Source organism: Solenopsis invicta, chromosome 5 (assembly GCF_016802725.1).
Source record: "Solenopsis invicta isolate M01_SB chromosome 5, UNIL_Sinv_3.0, whole genome shotgun sequence".
NCBI lineage: Eukaryota > Metazoa > Arthropoda > Insecta > Hymenoptera > Formicidae > Solenopsis > Solenopsis invicta.
The window spans coordinates 14769095-14790936 of NC_052668.1; the positions used below are offsets into that span (position 1 = coordinate 14769095).

The 21842-nt window shown below is 36.7% G+C and overlaps 1 protein-coding gene across 4 annotated transcripts in view; it reads right to left on the bottom strand.

The window, feature by feature from the left end:
• Window positions 1-21842, bottom strand: part of LOC105202334 (sestrin-3) — a 192487-nt gene that overhangs the window by 167546 nt on the left and 3099 nt on the right. Inside the window, exon 1 of one of the 4 annotated variants that reach the window (XM_026132662.2) lies at window positions 16360-16639. The exons of the other annotated variants lie outside the window; for them this stretch is intronic. The gene's annotated coding sequence lies outside the window, so the exon portion shown is untranslated. Of the gene's footprint in view, window positions 1-16359; window positions 16640-21842 lie in introns of those variants that run through there. 4 annotated transcript variants of the gene reach the window in all.

The following is a 21842-nucleotide window of genomic DNA, read 5'->3' on the forward strand; positions in this document are numbered from 1 at the left end:
CTGCAAAACCGTCCATTTTTTAACGCGCGCTATATGCCAGTAAAAATAATACATTTTCCAAATGATTTCCATCTGTTTACTCTCTTTTTGTAACGACTATGTCTGCACTTATGTAGATAAGTAATCTTCATCGGATGTACGCACGCGTATTTCTGAAAGTCACTGTCTAATTCAGATAATACGAGCGACATGGCAGCTATGACTCGGCTTCGTCGAAGGACGAGATCGATTGTAAGAACGATGATAACACACACAAACCGCATGACAGAAAAAAACTCGCTAAGTGCGCGAGGCCGTTACAGATCCAATGGCGCTCGATGGTTAGCGCGCGAATTGTAAAAGCAACCGTCGGCTCTTACAGCTCCGTGACACGCGAGAGAACGCCGGTAACATTCGATGAACTCTCGGAAGAACAACGAAAAAGTCCTTTCGCTCGTCTCGCAAAAGCCCGAGCCTTTTTCCGTGGCAACGCGACAGGATCTGGTAATTTTATGGTCACTCGGTTTTGCACACAAATCGCGCGATGCTATCTGAAAAATCTCGCGATTTTTCTAGCCGGAAAATTTAGGATCATTAGTCCGCCAAACCTGAAATAGGTTTTTCCTTGGAGAACGTTTTAAAGGAAAAAAATGAAAAATATTTTTGGTTTAAGATATCCAGATAATCAAATTTTTAATTATAATTCTAGGTATAAATAATTCTTTCTCTAAACAATAATCTAATAAAATTTAAACAAATAATCTTTCAATCCTGTAATTTACGTCGTGAGCATGGAACTCGTATATCATCCACAAAATGATTGCGGATGCACGTCCGAGTGACGATGACCCACCTTTATGAATGCAACATTGATTCTCCGATTCGAAACTCGAATCGCATAATAAGATAGCTATGAATATATATGAAGGATCAAAGGCAGCGCACAATCGTTGAAAAATATATGAATTATCATATCGACTATTTCCATTATTGACATAACCATCATGTGCGGTATGTCTCTATTTGAGCAGTGATGTTTTCTCATTGCTAAAGTCAATTTGTAACAATGTATACATTGAGAAAAAAAGTTGTTAATTTGACTAAATTTTTCAACTTGATGAGGAGTCGATTCTGTAATCTAATGATGTCGTTATGGTATCGTTACGTAACTATTACATGATACAAAAAATCTGCGCAACGATGCCGTAACGACATCGTTAAGGTTACAGATTCGACCCTTCAATTTCTTCATTTCAAGCATGTATTTAAATTAAATATATATGTAGTTAAGTTTAAAATAAATGCTTAAACTGATGTTCAAGTATTTTATGGATTTAAATACATAGACAGTTGAACTGAAAAAATTTAATCGAATTGAAAAATTTAGTTAAGTTAATAACATTTTTTTCAGTGAACTTTAACACATTAAATTCCATGGCTAGACCAGCAAGGTTAGACAAAAAATAACAATTAAAAAAAAACTGGAGTGTATAAAAAAAAACATTTCCCGTTTTATGGCGTTTTACAGCGCTTGCAAATATCATAAAAATAATTTGCTCCGGTTCTATTTCCACTTGTTATTTTTTAGCTAACCTTGCTAGTTTAGCCATGGACAGAAACAAATTTAATTATTTATATAATTTATTTTTGCATAAAACGATTTGAAAAAGAGTTACACGTATTTCTCTAGTAATTTTTTTCGTAGAATTGATTAGAGCAATCAGGTTTTCTCTGTAGTCAATTTTTAATAATTTCTCTATAACAATTGCCAAACATTCTTATTTTTATGGAACAAGTTTAATGAAGAAAGAATTATTGATGTATACTATTACTTTTAATATATTTAGGACATAGCAATATTATGTCATTAGCATAGGAAAGGGTCCATTTGGTCAGTAACGTTTAATATGATATTTGACATTTGCAATGGTAATTTATAGTTTCCAATTAGTAAATTTGAAGCTAATTATATTTAAACCAAATGAGTCCTTTCCTTTAATGATAATGACACACAAACTTTCAACTTTTCTTTAACTTTTAGAGAAAACGATTAATCGTAAATTTTGTATCTCCGAAAGAACAAGCTCTGACGCTTTTCATCGCTAATCGCAATTTATTTCACGGCCGTTATTCTAATCGTCATTAATCATTCCGGGAGAGTCCTCGGGGCACGCGTTCAAAGGCGTTGACCGATCTGTACGTACCCTAAATGCAACGTTGATTCTGTTATCCCGGTCGAACGTTGGCGGCATAACAAGTGAGAGATAGATAATGGTATTACACGCGCGGCGAGGAGAGACGAGACGGAAACGAGGCTACCTCGACTAGGAGGCCAAGATAGACGCACGTAGCGGGAGGCGGAATACGATCCTGATTGCCAAGGAGAAATCTTGCAGCGTGATCTCGGACGCGAGCGAGGCATAATGCGTCTTCGTCGAGAAGAGCGAGAAGAGAGAGAGTACGCGGTATTAAATTATAGATACAGTCCAGAACTGTGACCGGTGGCGAGCAATGGTTTAGGAAAATTTCGGATATATTTCACCGCTACCAAAAAAATCTTGTAGAACTTGTAACTTTTCAAACTTTTCTTATTCGCACAATTCATTTTTCGTCATTTGATATATTTCATTTCTCTTCTAACTCTTTTCCAGCAATAATTAATTCTATTAAAATATCAAGCGACAGCGCGAATCAATTATCAAAATAAAAATAATTTAATTTTTTTAGTGTGAGGTAAATAATTGTAAAATAATACAGAATTCTTATAGTTGTACTAACTTAAGAAATATAATGATTTAAAGAACATTTAAGACCGTAGCATTAATTAACGAGTGAAAATATGGACGCTCATTGAAACCTTCAAAGAACATTTGCTTATATCATCCGTTAGAAAGAGTAAAATTGTCTTGCCGATGGCCTATTCCGCGTGCAGAATAGCCTTACGCATGAATACAGTAATGCGAAACCGTAGGCAAGAGAGAGATAAAGAAGGAGGGAGGGGACAGAGAAGTATAGATTGAAGATTAAAAAACAAACAAGGTCCCTTCCAGCTTATGCCTTCATGCTACTAAACACAACTTGCGGTTATCGTGAAGCGAATCCAGGTCGATATTAATGGTGCATCTTGGAAAAAGATGGGGGAAAAAAAAGAGAAATTTCCCATTACGGAAAAAATGTACAGAGAACGTTACGTTATCTACACTGAATTACTAAATTTTAATAAATATTTATTCAAATAGTACTAATGAAATATTTACTAAATGTAAATATATGTATTTAGTACAAGAATCACTAATTTAAGTATCATTTTTTTTATAGATATATTTATGCACCGTAACTAAATATTTCATTAGTATTCGAATATTTATTAAAATAGCAAAAAAAACATGTAAAATTTAGCACGAAAACGATTAATAAAAATAATCTCTAACTTCTCAGTATATTCTTGACTCTCTCTCTCTCTCTCTCTCTCTCTCTCTCTGTAAAATCATAATAAAAAATCATGTTACTTAAATAATAACCTACACATATTTATATTAAAATTATCATATTTTAATCCGAAACTCATCATCTAAAATGAAACATAAACTCATCAACATTGGCCTTAACGTCGTATATACATAATTCCATCCTACGTTACGTTATTATATAATAACGATAAATCTTGCCGAGACCGTGATGATTGCGATTTGTAGATAGACCATTTACGTCACGGACATAATAAAGAATAAAGATGTGATATTCACATGCATGAGGCGGTTTGCGGATTGAGGCTTATTCACGCATTCGGACGATATACGTATAACGCCGCGTTTAGGCAGGCAAGATAATTCCTGCATCCTAAAGGAGCACTTTGCGTGTCATGATTAATCGGCTAATTGACTTTTCATGAATTTTAATGAACACAGCCGGACGAGAACTCGAGGTAGTAGTTTGTATTCATCTCGCTAATTTGTGTGCAGAGTGGATATATTGTTCGCATTAAATATATACTATAGCACTCTCCTCGCATATTTTCTCCAGGATAAGAATCCTTTAGCAAACTTTTAGAACGTACGACACCGTAAAAAAATTTGACGAAACGTTTCCGACGATTTTTAAATGTTACGTATTTAAAAAAAAAATGTCAAATTTGGACAAGTAAACATAAAATTAAGGTCTTGCGAGAATAAATTGTGTTTAAAATTATATTAAAAATTATATTATAATTTTGAGAGTAAATTCTAAGAGAAAATTCTATACGCGTTCGCATAATTATAAAAATACGAACATGGTTCTTTACTTTCACACAAATTCAATTAGATAATTATCGTGATAGATAGTTTTGCCTAAAAGTCATTTAAATAGTTAAATTTAGTTAAATTTTTGATATTTGCAATTTCAAAATATACCCGATGCTTAGAATATATTATTCTGTAAAATAATTACATGACGAATATGAATCAGTGCTTTAATAAAATATGTACGTTCTCGATTTTTCAAAATATATATTTTTCACGAGATATTACTTGCTTTATTCAGATAGAATGACAAGTAAGGCATAAGTATTTAAAAAGAGTTGTCACGTACAGTGAAAAAAATGTATCGATTATTTTAATCTGAACCGTCTGTTACGACGTAACGTCCGCTTATCAATAGAAAACTGTACGTGAACGAGTTGGCCCGCTAAAAATATCGCATTAAACACGTGATGCAATATGCACGCACGTGGGTGTGCACGTGCGTGTGTCAGCTAACTCTCTCGGCAAGAGAATCGTCAAAGATCTCTTGTGTAAATCATCCAGGTACAAGATGGCCCCTCCCCATTCAGTCCATCCATCGATTGCATCGTAGAGATGTGAGAGTGTGAGAGGTGCGCCGTGCGTTGGTTATGCGTGAATAGTGCGTTGCGTTGTGTAATCCGTGGCGCGCATCGTTGCACTTTAAGGCGCGTTCCCCTAAACCCGAGCTAAAGCATAACACGCGATACGCGCTTTGACAGGTCGGAATACTATGATGAAATTGAAACCTAAAATCTCACAGACATCTTTTCGCAAATAATTCTGAGATTAATTTGCATTTCGTAGCGAGATGCATGCCGCATTCGTAGCGAGATGCATGCCGCATTAGAAAAAAGCAACAGATTGATGTCAACGAGGCAAGGTCCTGTATTTTTAATAATCGAGGCGCGCTGAAGTTATCAGAGCTAAAGAAATTAAATTAATTACAATCTAATTTTGTCCCTATCTATTCACTTTCATATTATTGGACTTTACGACCTGAGAAACTTATCGCGGGTAAAGGGCCAGACTGTGTACGGCAGTCTGTCCTGAAACAAACTCGTGCGCGAAGAGACAGGCCTTTTTCCCTTGGTTAAGTCAAATCGACCGAACATGTTCACCGGTCCCTATAATCGAGTCAACAAATTTTCATACCCGCGGAGACAGAGTGGCTTCTACCAGACGCTAATTTCGCTGCACATTACTACGATAGATGTCATCTTTTTTTTTAGCTTACGGGCACCGAGAATAAGAAAAAACCAGCGAGATTCGAAGCAAAAGTACATATGTATTATAAAAGTACATTTAGGAATTAAGAATGTCATATTTCAAAAAGTATCAAAAATATAAAAATTGCATAAAATGTTCCAAATATTACATTTGAGTATCCGCGTAAAATAATTCACTTATTGGTTTAAAAGTTATGAAATTTTTTGTTTACTCTTGATTCTTATGTAAAATCGCATTTTGTACTATTTATTTGCAAAGATGGGAAAATAGCATTACCAGTTAAATTAAAATTTTTACATATACTAATAAAACTCTAATAAATATTCGTGCAAAAATTCATTTAGATCCACTTGCTCGTTTAAAAGTTTTTTTTTAAACTGCAGCAAAATACAGTAATGTTTGTTGCAAAAATCATTATAAATCAAATTTTTCATCGTTTTCTTCTTCGCAGCTAGTTTCAGGGCCAGAATTCGGGATCAAAATTTTTTGTTATTGTTTAGAAAAAAAAAGGATAAATCTAGAAAAGTCTTCAGTTTTTAAATTTCAATAACTGTAGCTCGAATAGCCAAAACACTCTTAAATTGTCTAACACATCATGATCGATGTGTGAGAGCAAATTCAAAATTTGTCAAACTAAGGTTCATCTAATGTAATAAAAAAAAAAAAGATCCGAAAGCTAGCGATGCAAGAATCGCGAGAGCGCACGTGGGTGCAAGCATCGAGGAAGGAAAGCGCATACAAAAAGTGCAAATAAACCGTCCGCTTAACCACTGTCAGTCGTGCTTTCCGCGGGTTGGCGAGATATTTGCGGACTCCACCTAAAGCTAAGTGAGTACATACATATACTTTCTAATTATACGTACGATCTCGTCTTCCATCTACTTTTCTCGTCGGCTACGCGGGGAATGTAAGAACGGGAAAGACGAATAGGTGAAAACCAGGCGTGTCTGCGAGCGGAATCGTTAGCGCGACTTCCACGCCGGAGATTTGTGAAAGAACGTGTCATCAGCGGCGAGGAAAAAAACTGGACAAATCTACAACGTGATGTGGGAAACGTACGGTGCACACACTGAGAAAAAGATATTTAAAAATTTAATTGTGAGATATGAATTTATCTCATTGAAATAAATACTTTATTTAAATACGGCGAAATAAAATGTTATTCTTAGCGAATAGATCAATTAATAAGAAAAATCAGTTGTATCTCACTGAAATGAGATACAAAAATGAGTTCTCCTCGCAAAAATGTATACTTCGTTAACACAATTAAATTGATTTTATAATGCGCAACGAAAAAAATGTAACAAGTAACATTTGCTCGCAAATATTTTGACACTTTTTTTTCCTCAGTGTGGCTTCAATCATGATCTAGCTGAGATTTTTCCGTAGAACGCAACATGAAACGATCATCAATCGACATCGGTACGGTTTCATGTATAATGCCGGAGGATTATATCGACAGTCCGCAAAAAAGGACGATGAAATATTGATTATTAGTGGTCGGTGGAGCTTACTTGCGATGGCAAAAATATACTAATATCGAAACGGAAAAAACACTGCATTGTTACAATTAATATAATGGATGTACGATAACGTAATATAATTAATATTAATTTAACTGCGTTTCGCAATCCCTTAAAAATAGTGCGACCTTTATAACTCTTTATAATTCTTTAGAGTCCCAGAGTTAAAATCGATATTTTAAATGGATGGACTGTTAAAGCGGCTCGAGATTACAAATCCATTACTTTCCACATAATTTCTGTTTACATGACAAATTAAGGCAAGCCAAACGTTTCATGCCAACGAAACCTCGTCGAGGATAGTATCGGAAAAGCTAGTACATACGCTAGGGAGATGGCGAGCGATGTTTGCAAAAAGGACGGTAGATACCACGTACTGCTGCTAGCTATAGCACAAGCAACTGCATAGAGTGCAACAGCGGTCGAATTGGCACACTGCTAGTGCAACAGTCCCGCAGCTTCTATGCGCTATGCGATTCATCCGATGCATTTTCCCTCCGCGAACGACCTATCAAACCATCTCGATGCAATATCGATAACGATCCACGCAGAATCTCGCACGAATATCCTCTCATGCGAGATTTCGTTGTACCCCGTGCAGTTTAGTTCGTGCAGTTTCGCCGAGAAAGTACAAAAGTAAAGTTTATTCATTTCCTACCAATTATACGACGTTATCACTTATCAAGCAGCTTGCCAGCTAGATTGCCAGCTAATTGGAACATAAAATGGAGAGCATGGGCCACGATAGAAAACAGGAAGCACTTAGATTTAATAATTTAAGTATGCATACAGGTAACCGCGCGATGACGCACAGTGATCCGAAAGAAATAAAAAGAATGGACGGAAACGTTGCAAATGCACGATCGCAGAGTTTACTTTCTTACTCGCGATAGCGCTACCGTTTAGCGCACGCGATTTGCATGGATAATATAAGCGATGCACCTACGCTCCCAAGAAGCTCTCGTGAGAAAGGACACAGGGGATCAACGATCGCCTTGTAAACATCAGATGGGCGAATCACGGAAATTTTCGCACGACCGTGATATTTTATGACCTGCCGCCGTTTTACGCAAGGATAATGCCATCCATTCGTTTTCCCCGTTCCCCTATCCGCGCCTCGCAGGTATATTTCCATTATGCGACCAAGATAACAATTCCATTCAGAACAAACAGCTTAAATTATATCATGCATATGCCTCGACAGATCACTCGCACCTACAGCAATATTTTTCCCGTCGTCGCATTTAAGGCCAGTCAGGTGCAATGTATCCACGTCCGCTCGTGCGAAAAATGACATGACATCGCGCAACGAGCAGAGCCCCCACCGACAACGTATATGCGCTAGAGATAATTAAGAAATCAACGGATCGCTATCGGGCCTGGCAACTGATAAATATGCATCGGGGACGCACGTTAGCCGCTCGCTATTGTTCCGAACGAAATGTCGCGAGTTACCTCGGAAATTGCTTAACCCCCACGGCCGACAAGTACGACGACGACGAATTTGACTGTGAAGTCACGGTTTCTGGAACTCTTGATTCGCCTCGTTTTAAACCTATTTCTACGTATCGTATATGCGGCGTCGACGTTACGCGAATTCGAAAAACACAAAATGGACAGAACGTGAAAAAGGAAGCACCGCCGCGCGCGCAGAGGCGACGATGCCCGTGCGTTCTACTCTAGTTACTCATCGTTTCTCGACTGTTGCAGACGATGACTAAACCGCACGTTCTCTTCGCAGAAATCTCCTTTAATGAGTTTTGTAAGAGAAAAAAGATAAATAAATAAAAATAAGCGTAGAAATAGCGTACAGCTTGATGCTTTCGAAAGTGTGCACGTACGTACAGAGCAATGATAAAGTTGAAATAATGTGAGTGCTAACGAGCACGATAACAATGAATTACCGCTAGAATTAGCGCCATTAACGTTACGCTCTAATTGTAATGCACAAAGAAACGTATCAGTTTATTGTGTCGCAGAATACTACCTTCAAAATAGCACGCAGTAAAAACTTTATTTATTTTTCATTTATCGGTCGATACAAAGTAGACTGTATGTAAAACAACGTACGAAAAATTGAACGTAAGTAAAAACAAAATTTTTTTAAATCCACGCGACACAGTTTGGCATTGTTATTTAATTCCAGGAGTACTTTCAATCTAACGGATTTAAATATGTAATAGTTGGTCGTCAGGACATTAATTAATTTTTGCTTATTCGTCCACGAAATCAAATGTATTATTGAATTTATGTATGCGGCTGAAGAAGACTGAAGTTAAGTCGAAGCTAGTACCGATTTTCAACCCTTAACGGTTACTTGGGATTTGTGTGATCCCAACAAGAGTTTCGGCTAAATTTTCTCTACGTTGTTATATTAAACCTCTGTCGCCATACGGTATATAAGTTCTAAGTTCTAAAAATTTCTTTAAAAAATATTAAAAATCTAAAAAATTGTGATTTTTTTAAGTGAAAAGGTCAGTTTTTACCTTTCTTTTGGTTTCTAAATTGAAAATATGAGATATGATTTGTAAGGCTGAGCATTAGAAATAAAAGATTAATTTCGACGAATGTCGAAAGCCACAGTGCATTTATAATGAAATTAGTTGTATTGTAATGTCCGGCAGCGACAAACAGGCAGAAGGAGAGATGATAGAAAGGCGAGACCGCAGCAGAGAACCGCGGAACGTAATCCAAACCTAAGCAAAACGATTCGGCCGAGACGACGGACTTTAATCGTGTTTCAAGCGAGAATAAACGAGCTAACCTCGGCGATCTCTCGCGTGCACCGACCAAGGGGGGGAGGGGCAACACACAGCGGTACGATGGAGGTTCAACGACCGTAAATTTTGTTTACGAAAATCCTTTCGTGGTGAAAAGAGGCCTTGAGAGCCTGGCGCTGGCGGGCCCGATAAGTGGGCGGCCCGTTCGCTTCTCGGCGATACGTTAATGTGTGAATCGATATGTCGCTGTCAAAAGACCGCCACCGCAATGCCAATGGTGAAGATCTACCGAATTACGGGTGCATTTCGTTTCGTATGCTCGTGAAATGGCTATAAAAGATCCATTTTGTCTTCAAAATACAACGCGATTAGGCAACATTCAAGTGCCTATCTGAGCTTTTAATCAGTTAACAATGATAAAAATAGATACAATCTGTGTCATGAACGATAAAACAAAGAAATGTTAATTGTAACTTTAACCCTTCTCCACAGATTAACCTGAATCATACTGACCTAGACAATATTTCCCATCTCGCCGATTCCGTCCCGAAATTTGCACGTGTACAAAAAAAAAGTTAAAAAAACATCTCGAGTCGTATAATTGTACAATCGTATTCCTAAATGTTAGGAGAGTGCATTGAATTTTTTTTCAGATTTCTTAAAGCTCGAAAATTCTTTTGAAAAACACAATCGTTTTCTGCTGGACTCAGGTAGTCTGACTAAACAGTGGAAAACGGGATAGTCCGCGGAGGGTTAATATCAATTTATTTTAACCAAACAACGTGCCTCAAATAATACTTGCTCGAAGTACTCTAAGGAGGCTCTGAATTACTACGATCACGTTTTCTCTCGGCGTGCTGCCGCAAATGAAAGAGATTGATAAGGTGCACGAGATCGTTATCCAAGATCCCGCGAAATTTATACCGAAAGCAGGCGAAAGCGAAAGATACCTGGGGCGTTTTAATTAGAACGCCGATGCAGCACGCTCATATTTCCACATGCGGATATGGTAATATAGATATTACAGTTGATAACTTCATCTCTCGACGTTACTGGGGACTTTTACTTCGTGCTTCCATGTTCATTCCTTTCAATGTAACTATAGAAGCAATAATAACGAATGATAAACCGCGAAGGTTTCTCTAATACGTAACTTATTCTCATTTTAACACCTATAAAAGAGAGAGAAAGACAGATTTCTTCTTTGATATTAATATACAAACAAGAAAAATGTGTAGTTGTGTTCCCAAGGATAATATTTCACGCTGTAGCTATTTACATATACCAGAAAAAATATCTATAAATAAGTGTTACACTGTATTATGGAAATTTACACATTATATAACGTTATATAATGTCACATTATGTTAACGTGGCAAACGAAACTAAATAGAAATCAATAATGCAATTATAGTTCTCTCAAATACCTATATCACGAATCGCGTGCAATGATACTAGATCCACCTCCAAATTTAGTGCGTTAATTCGTTTGTATCAACAAGTGGAACAAACTGTACATGCAGCAATGTTGCAGAATACGAAATAATCCGCGAGCGAGTTATGGCCAAACCACGCAATAAAAATTTTTCAGTACGTGATGATTTAAGAGTGATACTAAAATGATTTATAGTACAAGAAATTTATACACTTAGAACATTGGCGAACGCTATATCATTAATCACAAGAAAAATGACACTGAGATTGCAATAGCCAATCTGGTTATGAAGCTAGCTAACGACGTATTTCATTGTGAAATACAAAATTAATTGAAATTATAAAAGTCATATAACACGTTTATTAAAATTAGTCGCACATGTGTAAATTCGCATTATAGAGCTGTCCAACCCAGACTTTGCGGAACTTTTTATTTGCCTTCTTGGCCAAAAGCTAATAATCAACGCATTCTCGCACGTCAATCGGGATGACGTCCGTTATCGGTTATCAGTTGTGGCCGTAGTGCGCGCGAGCGAGCGTGCGTACCGATTGCACTTTTTGAATCGCGCGAAACGCGGCGATTATTCAATCTCTTGAGTGACACTCGCCGTTGCACGAACAGCGCCTCGCTGTCTGCGATGCCTACCGGAGACCTCTCTGCCTGCCTCACCCGTCCGAGAGCTAACCCCAGTGGCTCTCAACATCGAGATGCTCAGAATGCAGCCTCGCAACGCGCATAGAAATCTGGCCGCTTAGCAACAACGAAACGCCTGCATTGCAAGAGAGCGAGCGAACGAGCGAATGCCGTTCGCCAACCGTACGATGCGCCAGTGAACGACCGACCGATTGAGCAATACTGTTGGACAATCGATCCTTTTGCTAAACCAAGTTGAATCGGTCATTAGTCACTCGTTATAGGAGTTAAAACTACAAGTGATTTTTTTTTACAAAGTATCTCGTTTAACCTAATAACAATAATATGTGACTCTCATTACAGTGTGTGAATCATGTATCTACCTTTGAAGACATTGTAAAAAGACTTTTTTATGTTCTAATAATTTTTCTCAATACTTTTTTTTAGAAAATACAAAAAACACAGTCGATAATATTAATACAATATTAATACAATGTGTAGTACACTTTATTACACTATTTCGTTGTAACGTTAAATATAAAGACTATGTACGAAAAATATCCAGTTTTAATCCATCCTATTAAAATAAGAGAATTAGATTCTATAATTACAATCATCATTCTTTCAAACTAATTTTACGTAAAAACTTAATGTTAAAAGTTAGTACTGAGAGAAGAGTTCAAAATGATAAAACCGCCAGTGAATGACTAATATAAATGATTACTTTGATTTATGATTGCAACTGCTAAAATCTTCTCTTACTATGAACTGAAAAAAGAGTTTGGTAATAGCTACCAAATGTTGAATGAAATAATGCCAACTAAATGTTTGGTTAATATAACCAAAAATAATTTTATTTTTCTAAATATTGAGTAAAAGTAACCAAATTTAGTAATACTTATTAAATATAAATATTTAGATAACAAAAAATTATTTTTAGTTTTATTAATCAAATAAAATTAAATGGCATTATTTCATTCCATTGTTCATTTGGTAGCTGTTACTCTTTTTTGCAGGAATTAAACACTTTAAAGCTCTTATTAAAAATTTAATGTTCTTTCTATTTTCCAATACTATTGAAAAAGTTATTTAAATATTATACTAAAAGAAGTATTGTATATACAGAAGAATTGCTAAATACGTACCAGTAAAGTTACATTTTATTATATTTCTCATTCAATAGTGATTTGTACGCAAATAAGTATTGAAAATTAGCTCGATGTTGCAAGTATATATTACCTTATTATAACCTTTTAATAACAAATTTATTATAAGATTTTTTGCAATGCTATAAAAGATTTAGGTAACCGTATCATCTTTAACAGTATCGAATTTGCAAATAAAAAAATATAAGGAATTATTAACTGAATGTTGCTTATGTGAAGTAAAAATAATGAAATATTAACGAGGAGCAATTTAGATGACCGATATGTAGTCAGCCTTCGTACTCTTCCTTATGTAAGCAAATTTCTTACTAAATTCCATATCTCTATGCATACATTATATCGACTTGTATATGTTAAACACATGCTAAACTATCTGCACGAGCTTCCATATTTTATGGTGTAATAAATACTACCGTAATCGTTTAACACGTTTTTCACCATTTTATATTAAGGCATCAACTGCTTTTTTATCATTTTGATTGGATCATTTATCACCGTAACCACTTCCTTTCACTCGTCTAATTAACGATACATTTAATTAATTACAAATGTATTCCGTGATGACTACCTTTACTACATTTTTAAAATGCTCGCATCCATATATATATATATATATATATATATACAATTTTATGGTAATTTCTCAATAAAGATTATAAAAGAGCTATAAATGTAAACAAAAATTACGACACACTCGCACGAAAGATCGAGGTGAATCACTATTTCGTGTTCTCGGTTGTGTGATATGAATTAGGTAACGCGATAATGAACTTTAGCTAAGTTGTCCCACCGACGAGTATTAACCCTCGACTGAAGCACTGCAATCCGCGTTACATAACCGAAGTTACCAGGTACCCGAGGGAATCGAGAGGATATATTTCCATCACGCTGAAGGCTAGCGAAGTGTTTTCCCGAAGTAATATCTTATAATCCTCAAAGCACGTGATTTGCACGAGCATTTCTACGTGAACGTAAAATCGAAATAACATTTTTAATTTCCTTAAGTAGCTCATTAATATCATCTTTTTTTTCCGTCTTTTAGCGTGATGTAACAAAAATTGAATTTATTATACAATTCTATTTGTATAACTTTCGCGGTGCACGAATTCCGAGAGTTGAGTCGCCTTCGTTGATTTTACGATTCTCGCGTGTCGTCGCGTAACACAGTTGCAGACCGGAGTGGCAGGTTTACCGACGCGATGTAACGGCAATCAGTGCTTATCGTTGTAACGGCGAGATTACTGAAACGGGGATATTTCCGTAGAGAAGTTTGAATTATTTAGTACCGACGAAGTGGCGTGACACGTGTCATTTCGCACGAGAATAATTTCTACCGCGGTGAATAACCGTCGTATCTCCCGGTACAAAGAATTAAAGCAGTTCTATAAAAGAAACAAAATGCAATACTGCAAATGTTTTCAGTCAGATATATGCCGATTCATTTATCTACTGGATTTTACATGTTTCCTCTTTCTATCTTTCTCTCTCTCTCTCTTTCTCTTTCTCTCGTTTTTCAGATATATTTAATTTAAAACGACTAACTTTATGTTGCTGAAATCGAACACGAGTTTCATATTAAATAAAAGAACGAACTCCAGAGCGAACAGCAAACGTTTAGCGCTAAATGCACGGCGAGAATACCGGTCTGTACATTTTTCCCTCCTCCCCGCTGACCGAGAGATCGAGGCCCCCATACAATCGGCGTTTTTACGAGCGAGGCGATTCACAATGCAACCGGTTGTTGCGACGATAAAACGCAGTCGAACGACGGGATCGCAACATTTTACTGCCGCCGACGGCAGCCCAATTACGATCAATTTAACTGCGCGGAGAGTTTCTTTCTGGCCGATCTACGCTGCGTGCGTAAGCTAACTCGCGATACTTTAAAAAACACCAGCGAAACGGATCGGTAAAGCCGATCGATTTACTTTGCTCGAGTGCCGGATCTCATCGTCGAACATCGATACGGAAGTTTCTGTCTTCGAGTTTAACAGCACACGCGTTCGGCGACCGGAAATGCCACAGGCTCGTTTAAAGGGTTATATACCTTCCCGAGGGTAAAAAATTACCGATTTTTGAGAATTTTTTTAAAAAGAATAATGAATAATTTTTAATAAATAATAAATAATTTTGATTTTATTTTAATATCTATATTTTTGTTGCTCATTTCTTGGCCTATATAATTCCATATTGTATTTGCTTCGCACACACGAGTTTAATATTCATCTATTAATAATAAATAAATTTGATATCTATAAAAAGGACATGTTTTATTGACTATTAAGGTGAACAGAATAATTTGTTTCAGCTGATTCCATTTATGTAAATTAACTTTTACTAGGGTTGTTCTGTCGGACCCACCCCTCCAGTCTTAGCACTCTACATCCAGAGAAAAGTTATGTTTAAATTGATGAAATCGTTTTTTTAACTTGGTTTTCTTAAGTTGAAGTGAAAATATCTTTAAGGAAAATATAAAATTTACTTGATTTTATCGACAAATTTTCAACCTTCAAATATTGTATTTATAAAAATTTTAACAATAAAAAATTTAGAAAAATGATTCGACATAGAGAAATGCATTTTACACAAAACTTGTTTTATTAAAAAAGATTGAAAATTGTCAAAGTTATCGCGCTAAGATTTTTGAGAAACATGGTTTTGAGAGGAAAGCACGTTTAAAATTTAACAAGGAAAATTCGTGCAAATAATTATGTTTTTGGATAACTTTCCACGTTTTCCCGTATTCTAGACACTACAAAGAATAACTTTGGATTAAAAAAAAAAGAAAATAATTTACTTCTTTGAAACTTAAGAAACTGCAACTCCTTAAATCCGCAACATAAATCCGCAACTTCTACTTACAAGTAAATCGCGCGGGCGACAAGAAAAGTAAAATAAAATTGCATCGCTCCTGAAAGCTCGTTAACGAATAAATGATCGATAGTTAAGTCACAGCCTCTCTACGCGAGACTACGCTGTAAGGCTGCGTCTAGCCTGCGAGCGAGACTTGAATCGCGTGCTCGCGAGCACACGGTGGCGAGCGCGCAATTTCGAGTTTAGATTTCCAGAAGTATCGCAATTCCGCCGCCGACCGCCACAGTCGACGTCGCCGCCTTTTTTATCGCGTCTCACGGAACGACGGAACAAGCTCCTGTGAACATAATCGGCCGTTTGCCGCGCTCGTAACGAGGGGGTGAGATTTCTGCGCGAAGACTGGTTCGCGTTGCCGACGCAAAGCACGATTAAATGTTTCGCTCCCGCGTACAAACGTGTGCTTGCGGCGCACTGAATTAAATTTAAACGTTACGCCGGCACAAATTAGAATATTTCATTGAAGTCCATCTCTGATGGATCAAAATTCAAAATACAGAGGAATGAATAAACGAGAGCGAAATAAGGGATAAGTAGACGCACGTCTCACGTTATGCCACAAAGATTCACTTTTCCCTCACTTTGGACGATTCATTCGGGGATGATAACTCAAAGGTGACTCTTGCGAATTCGCGGGGGAGATCTGGAGGGGGGAGGGGCACGTGTATCGGCGCGCGCGCGCGCGTGCTCCCGTCTCTCCCTCTTTCTCCTCGCACCCCAAATTAATGTGCACTCTTTTCCCTCGCGGTCGGTCGAGTCATTCGAGACGGCGCGCGTTCGCCGTCACGCGGAACGTGCCGAAGAGACGCGCGAACGAAACGGTTCGGAACTGGTTCAACGAAGTCGGCTGTTCCCGGCGGTGCGCGCGCGACGAACAATACGAACTTCTGAAGGGGGTAGAATGAGCGAGCGCGAGGGAGGAAGAGGAGGAAGAGGAGGAAAAGAGGCAGAGGAGCAGGGGTGGAGAGGAGGAGGAAAGAGACGAGTCGGCGGAGGCGCAGAGTCGCGCGGAGCACGTGAAAGGCGATTTAAAGGGAAAAAGGAGGAGGCGGCCGAGGGAAAGGGAACGCGCGCGCGGGGAGAACGAGGGAGAGAGGGAGATAGAGAAAGAGAGCGAAGTACGAATATGGTGGGGGAGGAAGGAGCATGGCGAACCGGTCGCAGCCTCCGCTCGTCAGCTGGAAACTCAGCTGCAACCGCGGGCGCGGTGACCTCGACGTTGCGACGCGCGGTGGCGGCGCTTCACGGAAAAGCGAGTCGATTTGCGAGCGATAACGGTGCGCCGCGACAGCGTCCTCCTGATTGTCGTCGTCGTCGTCGTCATCCCTCGAATCGTCTATCCGCGCGAATCCCTACGCCCACCCTCGGAAAGCTTCCGCGGGAAAAATCCGCTGTTCAGCGCGATGCGCTTTCGGATCCACGCAGATGCGCGACAGCGTATTTGAATTGCGTACCCGACTACGAACGACGTTGCGCAACATCCAAAAGGTGACCTGAATGTAAATTTGCATCGCGAGTTATGAAAGGTGTTTTTATGAAACTATAAATAACATTCGTAAACAAGGAAAAAATCTTCCGATCGCTTTTACGTAATTGTTCATCACTTTCTAAACTCGCACTGCGAAAAGTGACTTTCAATGTATCTTTATAATCAAGATAAACGATATCCTAATATGACCGGAAAGTGCATTGCAAATCCAAGTTTGCAAAATACGTAGTCACCTTTTACATTTGCGTCTTTTGTACATTAAATATTACGCGTGTAATTTTTGTATTTTTTATACACGCTTATAAGTGCATCAATATTCAACTATACGTATAAAAAGTACAAAAATTACACGTACGTAAATGTGTAAAAAGTGACTACATGATTTTACACACAAAAACACGCACTTGAATTTGCATGTGTCAACACATTTAAATAATGAAAAAGACTATACCGGTTGAAAGCAGACCTTCGCGTTCAATATTTTCTGAGTGAATTTACAAACATTTACAAGAGTCCCCAAATTGCACTGTTAAATATTAAAGAATTAAATTTGAAACAATTCCTTGAGTTAAATAACGTTTTTTTTATTTTTAACTTTTATATGTGTCAAAATTTATTATTTTAACACAAAATATGTGGTTAAAAGAACAATCTCATCTAATCAACCCATTTCTGTGATTAAATTGCTTAGTTTTAAAATAACAGTGGCACTATTAACGTATGCACTTAGTAAATAATAAATTAAATTTAACATATTTATAGTTAGCTCATTTATCTTTATTGTTTTAGTTTAAATTAATTGGAAATAATAGCGACTTATACGAATAATTAAAAATAATTAGGTAGAATTCGACAATACGAATTTAAGTATGATCTTAAAATACAATTTTTTAAGGAGAACCCAAAAACGTAAATCACAAAAATTAAATTAATAATTGATTTAATAATTGTGATACTTACACGCACCTCTACTATCCCCCTTTAACTCAAATTTAAGTATGAAATTAAAACACAACTTTTTAAGAAGAACCCGGAAATGTAATATCACAAAAATTAAACTGCTAATTGATTTAATAATTTTTATGCTTACACGCATCTCTACTATCACCCCTTAACTCGAAAAAATGTACATAATTTATTGCGAAAAATGTAACCTCGGCTAAAGTATTGCATTTCTGGGTTCTTTTTAAAAAGGTGTATTTTAAGTTAACGCAAGTATGCGATGCGCAGTTCGGGAAATCTCGTAAATATTTATAAATTCATCTAGAAAATTATGAACATCTGCTTTCGACCAGTATAGCCCTTCTCATTATTTAAATATCTTTATAATCAGCCGAATTAGAGAATTCTATTAAGCATTTAAATAAAGAGTACAACTTTATGACTGTTTCTCTATCGCGTTTATAGCTCGCGCGAAACATCTCAGTTTGAATAGTTTACGTAGCAGTGACGCGAAATACCCTGAATAATTAAATCTTACAATAAGGATCCAGAATTAAATTCGCGCAATGTATGGCATCGTTCTCGACAATGCCTCTCAAGAGTAGCATAAAGACGAGCTACTTCAGAATGAACGACATTACACGGGATTACTTTGGTCCACGGCGAATTATTTTCTCTTATTCTCAAGCGAGAGATTCATAATGAGATTTCATGATTAGAGCGGCGCTGCTGTCCGCGGCGCAGACGAGTAGCGCGAGCGAATACATATTTTTTACATTACCATGTCAACACGGTTATTCTGCCTTTTCGCGAGACTAAATTCGACTTGCGTCTGTTCGACGATCGGAATTACGCAAATGATGAATGAGTACTCCCCCGCCTGTGCAATTATGCGTACCGTTCATGTAATTTAAGCACTTTACTTAATGAATCTTTTGAAAGAAATTTGTTTCTCAAAATGAAATACACGTGTACTTTCTTTTATATTTCTAATGATTAGTTTGCAAGATCGCTCTTCTAAAAGGCTAACTCGAATACGTTAATATCTTATGCTAAGAAAACAATTTGTTGAAAAACTGAAATATGTAGTCGGACAGATCCAATCAACTAAACGTTAGATTGACTCGACAATTGTTTATTAAAGTTGTATAAAAAGGTATAGTTCATTTTCATATCAACCATTTTTTTTTTTTTTAATCAAGAATTGATTAAACCAACTCGATATTTAGTTTGAACCGAGGGGGAATTCACAACCCAAAATTTTGTACACCAATGCCGATTTTTGGCATTGCTGTAAAACACTGCCGACATTTTTGTACACTGCCAACAATGCTTATTGTTAGTCAATGCCTACAATGCCGTCAATCCTATATTAAAATTAAGGCAATGCCATGCAATTATGAACACTACCGCGTGCCCATTATCATACGCCAATGCCTGCACAAGAATTCTAAAGCTTTCCCGAAGTATTCAAAAATTTTTGTGCTCAATCCCATGATCGAAAAACCGACTCTGAAGTGAGCTCACCACTCCCCAACCACTGACGACAATGCCGTCAATATTATAGGTCACTGCTTACTTTTTTCGGCAGTCCACTGCCGAAATTTTGTACACCAATGCCGGCTGTGAATTTCCCCTCGGTTTGAACGTTATATCGGACTAAATATTTTAATTTTTCAGCAAGTTTTTTTTCTCGGTGTTATGACTGTCGAAAGAATGGCTTTACTAAAGTATCTAAATATTTATAGCTAGATACAGATCTGAAAACAATTTTGTTAGACCATCAAAATGTAATTACATAGGACACTTAAGTATGATGATAACGCTGCAAAAAGAGTTTTGACATTCTGGCAGTCCGGCTTGAGCGTCCTATGTAATTATTTTGATAGTCCAACAAAATTATTTTCACAGATCTGTATCTAGCTAAATTTCTAGATACTTCAGCAAAACCATTCTTTCCGTGTAGAGGATAATAACCGGTTTGTAAGTAGCGACTGCTAATAACGTAGTTTGTATCACTATATTATTAGTCGTCATAAAATTCTAATAAAATAATACATACACAAACTCTCCTTCCCTCTCTCCCTCTCACATACTCACACACACACACACACACACACACACACACCCAACACACTTCGTTCATCTCATTTGGTCATGAGAATTGCTACTGCCTCAAAACATACGTCTGAATAAAAAATTTCCGCCTTAATAAATATGTGAGAGGGACGATTTCTTTTTCCGAGATAATCAAAGAGATGCCAATTTTCCCGCGATTGTCCATCTCGAAAGGTATCACTCGGTTACCATGGTACTGACGTCGGCGAGATACATGTCGTCGAGGTCAACGGTGGGAATCGACGAGAGAATCTCGCGAGGTGAAATCGTCGATGCACGAAGTGTCACGTATCCGTATAAGAGGACGAAGAGAGTCATTCCTGCTCTTAATAGAAGCGCAAAAAGATGCACGGTCGAAATGACAGATCCACGTCACATAATTTTAAAATTTCAACTATCGCATCAGGGAGAAGCAACGTGCAATGAAATAGAAGTAAAACGTTTTGCTTGAAATATTTATAAAAGTTAGTTTGAATTAGTTAGAATTAAAACTTTCAATGCCCTCTTTTCTCTCAATATATCACATTTGAGAAAAGATTTTCATTTATACATATTTTAAAAGAGCCGCGAGTGTTCACTGAACAAAACTTTAACCATCAAATGTTGAGCGAAATAATGACGATTAAATATACGGTTAAAATTTTGCCGAAATACAGATTTCAAAATAATTATGTTTGAACCATTTAAAAAATTGTATCGGACGTTTAACTTGGTTGCTGCAATGTCAAAACTGCAGCAACATTATCACGCTTGGATGTCCCACGTGATTATTTTGATGGTACAACATAAAGTTATTTTCCGATCTGTATCTAACTAAATTTTTAAATGCCGCAATAAAATTGTTTTTTTTCCGTGTACTGTAACGGTTTTGTTTTTCTAACTAAGTATTATGTAAGTATTATCAGACATAACAACATAATAAAAAACCGTTGAAGATTAGTCACTAAATATTTAGAAAAATAAAACTATTTTTTGTTATATCATTCGAATATCGAATCGGTGTTATTTCATTTAATATTTGTGTGCAAAATTTAGTATTGAAAATTAAAGCCTGTTTGAAATTATAAAGATTCTTGCGTAAAACAAATAATTACAACGAAATTGAAATTACGAGTATTCGTATTGCGGCAATAATTGTCTTAGGAAATAATATTAATTATTACAGGATGTGTTTTGGAACTTTGAATCAAGTTACTTTTGTTATATTAATTGAATATTTAATTGGAATTATTTTAATTAATCTTTGATAGCTGTTATAAAACATAGCTGTTGTGAAACTTTTTTTAGTGGCCGTACTTAAAACGCGAGTTTCGAAAATTTAGCATTAAAAACTAAAGCCTATTTGAAATTACAAAGATTCTTGTGTAATCACATAAATATTACAACGGAATTGAAATTACAAGTATTCGTATTAATAATTGTCCCAGATAATATTAATTATCACAGGATGTGTTTTGGAACTTTAAATCAAATTATT